The 8,729-nt window shown below is 40.7% G+C and overlaps 1 pseudogene; it reads left to right on the plus strand.

The window, feature by feature from the left end:
• The first annotated feature begins 2,107 nt into the window (after positions 1 to 2,107).
• LOC117439602 (uncharacterized) lies at positions 2,108 to 8,520 on the plus strand (annotated as a pseudogene).
• The last annotated feature ends 209 nt before the right edge of the window (positions 8,521 to 8,729 follow it).

An 8,729-nucleotide genomic window follows, 5' to 3' on the forward strand; every position in this document is an offset into this window, starting at 1 on the left:
GACACCCAACTAATTCTGTCCTTTCCCCGCTCAGAGACCCAGGTCGTCGCACGCATCTCTGCTTGTCTAGCTGACATCTCTCAGTGGATGTCTGCTCATCACCTCAAGCTCAACCTTGACAAGACTGAACTGCTTTTCCTTCCGGGAAAAGATTGTCCCACTCTTGACCTGACAATCAACATCGGCACATCTGTTGTTTCCCCGACTCAGACTGCAAGGAATCTTGGTGTGATCCTAGATAACAAACTGTACTTCACTGCAAACATCGCTGCTACAACCCGTTGCTGCAGATACACGCTTTACAACATCAGGAGGATACGTCCCCAGCTGACCCAGAAAACAACGCAGGTTCTGGTCCAGGCTCTCGTCATCTCACGCCTAGACTACTGCAACTCCCTCCTGGCTGGTCTACCATCTGCATGTGCCATCCGACCTCTGCAGCTCATCCAGAATGCAGCGGCTCGTCTAGTCTTCAACCTTCCAAAATGGTGTCTTTCTACCGCTGCTCCATAGAGAGTGTGCTGGCATATTGCCTAACCACGTGGTGTGCCAGCTGCTCAGAAAAGGACAGGAAAGCTCTTCAGAGGGTCATCAACACAGCCCAGAAGGTCATCGGCTGCTCACTGCCTTCTCTGGAGGAACTCTTCAGCCAACGTTGCCTCAACAGAGCAGGCAAAATAATTGCCGACTCTTCACACCCTGGACACTTCCTGTTTGCTCTTCTGCCCTCCGGTAGACGCTACAGGTCAATTCAATCAAGGACAAACCGAATGAAAAACAGTTTTTACCCCAGAGCCATACGAGAACTGAACACCGTCAAACGCTGAACTGAACAGTTACAACTTCCAACTGCACTACTTTTTAATAGTTGTATTAACTTATGAACTGATCGACATCAGAGATGCAAAATATCATCCCTGTGTTGTTTTTTTATATTGTAAACTGTATTTAAATAATGTGCGGGCATGTATGGATGTGTGAGCATGTTTAATGTGTATATGTTTATATAGATAATATATTTTGTATGTGGAAATGCACTGCGAGGATTGCTTTTTTAAATTTCGTTGTACCTGGTGCGATGACAATAAAGGAATTCTATTCTATTCTATTCTAAATGCAATGTAATGTATGTTCTCTGAGGGGAGGCTCACCTTCCCACACTTTGGGAACCCCTGATCTAGATCATTCGTACGGCACTTATTATGGCTGCCCCTGAGGGACTTCCAGGTCATTTCACTCGGTTAGGAAGGTTCCAAAGCTAAATGGACTATTCGACTGCAGCCAAAGTGTCAGAAAACAAAACCCTCTCTCTTTTCCTCTGTATACCCAAATCTCTAAAAACGGGGGTACAACGGAGCTGAAGAAGTAAAATCCTTTTCTGTTAGATGTTTTGGTTTTACACCTCCTTTTTACTTTACCTTCTTTAATGAATTATGTAGTAGGATATACACATATGATACAAAACCCTGAACATCCTGCTAAATTAAAAGTCATGGCCTAAAGGAGTGATGTTTTTAATGACCATGAAATACAACGGCCCTTATTAAGGTTTAGCTGGGGACTTTGCAGTTGTAAGAGAAGTAGCCTATTCAGATATTTTACTTAAGTAAAAGTTCTTATACTACACAGTACAAATACTCTCTCTGATACAAGTAAATGTCCTGCATTAGAAACGTTACTTAAGTAAAAGTAAGTGAGTATATCAGCAAAATGTATAGTATTTTTAAACGTAAAAGTATATGCAAAGAAATATACCAAATATATAAAATTGTTCAAAACAAATAAGTAAATTAACTTAATGCTCATGCCAAATACTTACTAATCTCTAAACTGCTTAGCTGATTAACAGATTTAGCTGTTCTCACTCATTTATAACTTCATCCGACTGCTTTGGCCATGCTTCAGTATTATTACTTATTATTACTTAAGATATTTCTATACCCCTCCCCACTCAGTCAGCCATTCTGCTTCCCTCAATGCCCTAAATGTTGGGATTCCCTTCACACTAGATTACACAGGCCTGCTCAATCACTTCATCAGGCAGTAATGTGTTCCACCTGTGTGTGGTTATATCTGCTGAGCAGGACCCTCCCTCATCCTCAACAACTTCATTTAAAAAGTGCAAAAACCAGGGACCTTCACCTGTCTCCCAACTCTTGCCATGGGTTGTTTAGCTGGATTGGGGTTTGTAGTTTTGTTTTTGTATGTATATATTTTAAATTAAGGTTTATTTTTCTCTATACATTTAAAACATATTCAATCTTTTTCAGGTGGTTCATTCTCCTTGTAGCAGTTGTTAACATTGAGGCACAAAATAAGCCCCGAATAAGTACGTTTTTGTCATTTTGTGATATTTTTCAACACTTGTGTGCTGCTATCTAATATAAATGTGTAATCCCAGAGATAAACTCTAAATGCCTTGGAAACTTGCTGCGTGTGGATGTCAGTCGACTTGGAGGAAGTTTTCTTGAAGTGTCCGCTGTCATAAGTAAGCTGACATTTCAAGTGTATTGCTTTTTCTTAACTTAATCTAACTTTTAATTCAAACTTTTCTTGTTTGTTTCCTCAGATAACTCTTCAATCATCCTCACGCCAAGTTTATCTTCTCAGTGTGGCTTCACCATCAAGAAAGACCACCTGGGAAACGCTGTGATTTATGCCTCCGTCCAAAACTGTTTTGCTCAAAATGTGGTAAAAACGACTGAATGCTAGTTTGTGACGCAGCACCAAATGTTTCTTTTGACGTGGCAATTCATTTTGAGACTTGTTTCCATGTGTTTTTAGGACGATAAAGCATTCACAACAAAACTAGGTCTGCGGCTACAATCTGACAATGTGGTAGACGAGTTTTACCTGGTGGAAGAAACTTGCTACTACTCTTCCTGGGCCTCCCGGGAAATTATCTGTAGACCCAACTACATGGAGGCAAGTGAACGCAGCATGGCATGTTCCCGTCTAGATGATTAGTGGCCTGATGCCTCGTACGAGTGTCAAGGCCGGTACATTTCATGTCACTGCAGAGATTGATTATCACTTATGGAGTGGCCTCATTTCTAGGTGTCTGTGAAAAAAGCAGCTCCAAATGATTATAACCAGCCTGCATACCCCTACTCGGATCCCCGAAAAGCTGCTGAGGTAAGATTGGCTAATTTTGCCTTTTTTTTTCTTCTTTTCTTATTCTAGAAACATCTTGTATGTAATGTCTTGATATTTGCTTCACAGCAGCCCATGGACGCAGGCTTCAGAATCGCCACAGTGGTGTTCCTCACTCCTGAGGAGAGGGTCATGCAGGTGGACGAAGCCCAGAGAAATGGTTATGGGATCTCAAGCACTCTTACCAGGCTGGTTCTGCGAAGCCCAAATCCTTCACGTGAAACATACACCAAGGATGTAAGTGGACTGCAGTTCACTGAGATTCAAACAACTCTCACTTGATATCTTTCCCCTCAGGCAGACTTGTTGAATCACTTGCAGCCCATTAGGTACTTGCTTACACTTACAGCCATAGATACAATAATGTAATCCGATGGATTACTTTGTCTGGAATCTAGTTGGCACTCTTAAATCAGTGAGTTCTTATTTATAACCCCCCATATTTTTAGGAGGGAAATTATTATGTTGCCACAGTACGCATTTACATCCACATGTTGTGTAATCTCCCCCCACAGGTAGCAGGTGTGCCGATGACTGTGCTCAGCACCTCGATTATATTTGAGAAGACGAAGCTGACGACTCAACTTTATGCAGGAGCCGCTTGTCCTCAAGCTCAGGGTAATGTAAAGAGACTCACTGATGTCATGTCTTCTAGTGTTTTTCACTGGGAATATGGGACACTTTTTACTGTCAGGAATTAAAAAAAACATCTGCCACTATTATTTCTGATTCCAGCATTTTTCTTAAATATCAAACTTTTCTAAAAATGGAGCCAAAAATATCTTCACCAGAATTTTTATCTACGAAGTGCTTTATTTATTTAAATGACACTTTAAGGATGTGTTACTGTATGTCGTTGTAAAGCTGCTAAATTCATAATTTGAATTCTCCTTTTTCAGATTGTTTAAATAAAATACGAAGGATTAACCATTTGTTCAGTCAAAATGTTTTGAGGATTTCACTATTTCTGAAACGTTAGCCCTTTTCCTTAAAACGTTCCATGTTAGACCCTAAGTGCTGTATATATATTTTTTTGGTGTACAGGTGGGGTTTTCTTTACTGAAACCTCAATCCGCTGGTTCCTGCCGAGGCGCATTGCCCCTCTGATTTGCCCGAAACACTTCAGACTGTTGGAGGTGAACATGGGCGTCAATGGGAGGAAGCTCGAAGCTTCAGAGATATCGGCCAGAAGCTATTCCCTGACTCTCGATGACCTTTACGTCATTGTTGAAATTCCTATTGGGGCTGCTGGTTGCCAGATCAAGGTTAGATAAAACAATTTAGTCCATAAATTGACGAGGTCGTTTTAGTCATGCAGCTATGAAAAAAAAAAAACCTGAAATACTACAAAAGGGCAAAATGTAGATGTTTATATTTCTTGGATCTAAAGAATTTCTCACAACAGTGGAGAAATCGGCGTAGTTAAATGGTACATTAAAGTCATTTTAGACTTTAGAGACAGTTTAACAAGCATTCACACTTTGTTGTTTCATGGAAGATAACACTACTGAAATCCTGTTGGTATGTACAAAACAAATGTAAACGGATCGTTTGAGTATGTTTGTCTGTTGCAACATCTAGTGCTTCATTGCCAGACAAATTTCCCTTTTTCTTTTAATCTGTAGATGATGATGTTATTCAGGAAAGGCCTTACTCAGGATGTTTGTTTATGCAGAGTCATGTCCAGGATGGTCAGTACTTCACTTCTTATATGAATGAGCTGATGCTCGAGTTGCTCTGGACTGAAGACGACACTAATGAAGACACGAGATACAAAGTCTTCCTCCCCGTCGAGACCCCCCTGCAGCTTCAACCTCCACAAGTCATTGACGGTGAGTCATATTATCTTGGTACTCATGCTACTTTTTTTACATAAATTGCAACCTGCCTACATTTCTTCGTTTTTGACCTACAGCCACTGTTCCCAAGGAGATGATGTTTAAGGCGTCGATTGGGCCGGTGGGCTATGATGTAATGCTAAAGAACATCAGGTCCCCCTATGAGGTTTTGTCCTTGGCCGACTGCTTTGCCAGAGGCTTTAAAGTCTTTGACAACATGTCCCCTAACGGCTGCTCCAAGGTCTATACTGTTGAAGTGCCCTTCACGGACCGTGTCGTAGGACAAATGGTGAGCCTTACACTCAACGTGGGAAATGCATTTATTTTTTTCTTCTGTCAGCTAATAACTATCTGTTTCTCCCAACAGAAAGAAATGGGGGTTACAATTTACACCCTTTATCTGACCTTTGGCTTCCTGGTCCTGCCAAAGCATGCTCCATTTACTGCCACTGCTTATCTGAGAGCTAAACTGGAAGACATAGGTCTGTACCCATGGATAAGAGGAATTCATAACAAAACGAGCACAGTTGTTTCAAAGTATTTTCCTCCCTCTGCAGATCCTCCGTCTGTAGCTCCTCCGTCTGTAGCTCCTCCCTCTATAGCTCCTCCCGCTATCTCAGGTAGCTGTGATGATAAGAATTTCTATGTCCTCGTGAAATACGGGACCAAAGGATTCAACTTTCAGACCATAATGGGAAAACGAATGCTGAACGAGAGCCTGGCTCAGCAGTACGGCATCATGGAGAACGACACACATTTCAGTTTGATTGTACCATCTTCTGCAGCTGATGCTACGGTCGAGGTATGACTCTTAACCAAAGTTTTAAATGTGCAGGGATTTGGCAACATTTGTCAAGATGATAGTCCTCTATAAATCATAATGTATTGTTTCTGAAAACTTCTCAGGCTGTTGCGTCGTCATCCATCAAGAGCAGACTGGATGTGACTCTGAGATATCCGAAGACCAACAAAACTATCCAAGACTTCTCCTTGGCTTGCAACTTCGTCACAAAGCTGATTGGTTTGTTAAAGAGAATACGTTTTCTTATGTAGGCTTGAATCTCCAATGCATACACATGTCTGATCGTCTTTTTCAGAGTGTTTCCCTAATGGGACCATCACGGTTATGGCTATAACCCTGGAGTCTGTTCCCAGTCTGAACCCCCGACGGCTCACCCTCAGAGACCCCGCCTGTGGTCCCACATACAGCAACGACCAGTACGCTTATTTTGTCTTCACTGCAAACTCCTGTGGGACGACCAGAAAGGTAAAGCATGCTGCTGAACAGCTTGCTGATTGCGGTAGGATTAAAACTGAGAAACGACTTCTTTCAATTTTTGTCTTTTCTTAGTTTTTGCCCAATATGATGCTGTATGAGAATGAAATCTCCATCACAGATGAACTTGGGAAAGCTGTCACAGTCGAAGGAGCCGGAGTTTGAGTGAGTATCTCGAGACTTAGAATCACCAAGCTGAAGGTTGGATGATTAATCTATTATCAAAGCTGTTTGAAAACTGACATGGAAGATTAATTAACAAAGTGCTTCCGGTTTTGTAAATGTCAGCTTTTTAATGCTTTCTGTTTTGTCTTAACAAGATAAACTTCAGGTCATTGGGTTTTAGACTTTTGGTCAGAAAAGAAAAATTCTCATCTTGGACATTATTCACAGTTGCATGTTTTTGGAGCAAAAAGGTTAAAGGCGGCCTATTTTCAGTTACAAAAACCATATTTGTAACTCGTTGGGAAAACTTCAAAAAAATACATTTCAAAAATCAGTTATTTGTAGCCGTAAACATTCATATTCACCATTATGTAAACTGACAGTCTGACGCCAACTTTAAAACAAATGCAGAGACTTTGTAGGCTAACCACGTGACACAACTTAGAACTTTAAAGACTCTTAAATGGTATTTTCCTTATCGGAAGTCAACTGGTACGCCATAAAGCCTTCTATGGTGCAATCCCAGATGTTACCGGTGCCAATGGGTAACAATTTAACAGTTCTAAGTGTCCCCCCTTAAGAGTTTTCTTCTTTCAGGCTTAAGGTGTTGTGTTACTATGACATCAACACAAACCAGGCTATGGGCTTCAACAGCCGACCTCGCAGGAGTGAACCATACGCTGACGATGCACGAGGCGAGATGCAGGTTGAAATGAGAGTTGCTTTGGGTAAAGAAAGTTCTTCAGGCCTTGTGTGTTATTTCTTTTTCTCGCATGCTTGCCAAGGATTAGATTTATTTTTGAAGTCTTTGAAGTCCTCCCAAAGCTAGAAACTGGGGGGGGAAATAAGAGTTCTATCATGTCAACACGTTGAAAAAGCTTAATGCAAAGAGACAGGATAACACTTTCTATCAAAATGCAGGATTTTGGGTAACTTGGAGACAGTTCATATGAATGTAGTTACTTTAAGTAATTGGAATGTTTTTTTTTCATAAAGTTATTCTTTAAACCAATGAACTGAGTTGGCACCTGGGATGTTGACTACATCCAAGTTAAACTCTTCTGCATTATGTACCTTAATGTTTCTATTCCTCTCTGAATCCTTAATAATTCGGGCCAACATGTTCTGCTTCACTTCAGATGACTCCTACAGTGCGTTTCACCGCGTAGAGGACGATCCCATCACAAAGTACCTACAACAGCCGCTGTATTTCGAGGTGGAACTGATGGGATCTTACAACCCTAAAGTATCTCTTGAGCTGGCGCACTGCTGGGCGACGCTGAAGGAGGACAAGATGTCCCTCCCTCAATGGGACCTCATTGTTAACGGGTAACTTGTGTATGTATATATATATATATATATATTTTTTTTTTTTCTTGTCTCAATTAACTGTTTGTCAAACTGTACAAAAGGGATGGTTTAAAAATCATAGGGTGCTAATGTTGCAGACTTTAGGACATCTTTACCCAAATAAAATATTTTTATTTTCTCCATCAGTTGTGCAAACTCAAGGGACCCGCACCCAGTGATCTTCCACTCTGTTTTGCCTCAGGGCAGAGTTCATTATCCTTCCAACTTCAAGCGGTTTGAGGTCCCTATGTTTGCCTTTGCTGAAGACAAGGATAACTTGAACCGCCAGGTACTATCAGTCATAAGAATAAATGGTCTTGTTTTTTATTTTTTGATGTTCAGACTTTGGAAAACAAAAGTACGCTGTCTATAACAACCCTTAAATCTGTTCATATCTTGTAGGTCTTTGTCCACTGTGAGGTGGTCATCTGTGATGTTAGAAATCCAGTGGATGTGCAGTGTTCAGACCAGGACAACACGATGAAGGGTATGCTCTCATACATGCTGATTTCATTATCCAGTAATGTACAATAAGGTTTACACGTGTTGGCTCAAATTATCAAATGTGACTATGGCTTTTGAATAAAGTGGCTAAGATATATATATTTTCTTTTTTCTCCCACAGGTCAAAAACTTGCAGTTTCAGATGACCCTGGTTTCAAAAGCGTGACTTCGGGACCAATCATTATAATGCGCTCCTAAACAAAGTCCTAATAAAATATTTAAAAATAATTCACACTTATAGTATTTACTTGGGAATATTGGAGATTTTTTTCATCTATAGTTGTGTTTTCTATGGTTATGGGGAGGTCCAAACTGATTCTCCATTCCAAATCACATATATTTAAATGTAGTATGTACTGCTGTTTTGGACTTCCAGTGAAGAAGAAGTCGTCTTGCCAATAACGAAGTAAAGGCCAGAATATCAAATTGCCCCGAGTTGTATC

Source organism: Pseudochaenichthys georgianus, chromosome 24 (assembly GCF_902827115.2).
Source record: "Pseudochaenichthys georgianus chromosome 24, fPseGeo1.2, whole genome shotgun sequence".
Taxonomy (NCBI): Eukaryota; Metazoa; Chordata; class Actinopteri; order Perciformes; family Channichthyidae; genus Pseudochaenichthys; species Pseudochaenichthys georgianus.